The sequence below is a fragment of the Perkinsus marinus genome (assembly GCF_000006405.1).
Source record: "Perkinsus marinus ATCC 50983 genomic scaffold scf_1104296950264, whole genome shotgun sequence".
In the NCBI taxonomy this organism is placed as follows: domain Eukaryota; phylum Perkinsozoa; order Perkinsida; family Perkinsidae; genus Perkinsus; species Perkinsus marinus.
This window is the reverse complement of record NW_003209682.1, coordinates 468-1,826: the sequence shown is the minus strand read 5'-3', so window position 1 is coordinate 1,826 and position 1,359 is coordinate 468. Positions and strand designations below refer to the sequence as shown.

At 46.9% G+C, this 1,359-nt stretch overlaps 5 non-coding genes across 5 annotated transcripts; all 5 read right to left on the bottom strand.

The window, feature by feature from the left end:
- Positions 1–146: 146 nt before the first annotated feature.
- On the bottom strand, positions 147–218 carry Pmar_PMAR012065. The gene has a single exon. It is a non-coding gene; the product is annotated as a tRNA-Cys (tRNA).
- A 120-nt stretch (positions 219–338) lies between these two features.
- On the bottom strand, positions 339–411 carry Pmar_PMAR012064. Its single transcript has one exon. It is a non-coding gene; the product is annotated as a tRNA-Arg (tRNA).
- A 108-nt stretch (positions 412–519) lies between these two features.
- Positions 520–591, bottom strand: Pmar_PMAR012063. Its single transcript has one exon. It is a non-coding gene; the product is annotated as a tRNA-Cys (tRNA).
- Positions 592–711: 120 nt separating this feature from the next.
- Positions 712–784, bottom strand: Pmar_PMAR012062. The gene has a single exon. It is a non-coding gene; the product is annotated as a tRNA-Arg (tRNA).
- Positions 785–892: 108 nt separating this feature from the next.
- On the bottom strand, positions 893–964 carry Pmar_PMAR012061. The gene has a single exon. It is a non-coding gene; the product is annotated as a tRNA-Cys (tRNA).
- Between the last annotated feature and the right edge of the window lie 395 nt (positions 965–1,359).

Below are 1,359 nucleotides of genomic sequence, written 5' to 3'. Positions count from 1 at the left end.
TTAGGAGGGTGGCGCCTTATCCATTGGGTCAGCAGGGCGATGATTCAACTTCCGATCATGTTGATGTCTGTGACTGTTCCGCCGATTATATGAGTGATTACTCTACCTCTCGAAAATTCCTTGATGAAAATTTTGCGAAAGTTCAAAGGGTACACCCGGATTTGAACCGAGGACCTGCTGATCTGCAGTCAGCCGCTCTACCACTGAGCTACACGCCCATGCACAGAATTCGACTAGTCCTCCATTTGACCTATTGTCATTCAAAATTTCACTCCTCACTGTGTCGTTTACAGCCAGCTCAATCGAGTCGTCCTCTAATGATTCTCACTAAACTTATTTATCCTACCCGAGGATCGAACTCGGAATCTCCACCTTAGGAGGGTTGCGCCTTATCCATTGGGCCAGCAGGGCGATGATTCAACTTCCGATCATGTTGATGTCTGTGACTGTTCCGCCGATTACATGAGTGATTACTCTACCTCTCGAAAATTCCTTGATGAAAATTTTGCGAAAGTTCAAAGGGCACGCCCGGATTTGAACCGAGGACCTGCTGATCTGCAGTCAGCCGCTCTACCACTGAGCTACACACCCATGCACAGAATTCGACTAGTCCTCCATTTGACCTGTTGTCATTCAAAATTGCACTCCTCACTGTGTCGTTTACAGCCAGCTCAATCGAGTCGTCATCTAATGATTCTCACTAAACTTATCTACCCTACCCGAGGATCGAACTCGGAATCTCCACCTTAGGAGGGTGGCGCCTTCTCCATTGGGCCAGCAGGGCGATGATTCAACTTCCGATCATGTTGATGTCTGTGACTGTTCCGCCGATTACATGAATGATTACTCTACCTCTTGAAAATTCCTTGATGGAAATTTTGTGAAGGTTCAAAGGGCACGCCCGAATTTGAACCGAGGACCTGCTGATCTGCAGTCAGCCGCTCTACCACTGAGCTACACACCCACTCACACAATTCGACTAGTCCTCTATTTGACCTATTTTCATTCAAAATTTCACTCCTCACTGTGTCGTTCACAGCCAGCTCGATCGAGTCGTCCTCTAATGATTCTCACTAAACCTATCTACCTATCACCTCAGGAGTGAAGGTCTCCCAAGAGAGCAAGTTCACGGATAGCCGAAAGACAGATGACGGAATTTCAAGAGAAAAGCAAGACGTCAAGTCGTTGCTAGAGCAGTGATCCAGTCTGATCACCTTCGGAACATACACCCAAGAACAGAGAAAGTTCCCCCAGAGTGCTTGAGAATTCCTGTTGGAAACCCTCAAGCACTCTATCTTGGGTGTGACGGTGTTTAGATTTTTTTCCTCTTTCTTTCTTCCTTTCAGTCTTCTTGGTTCT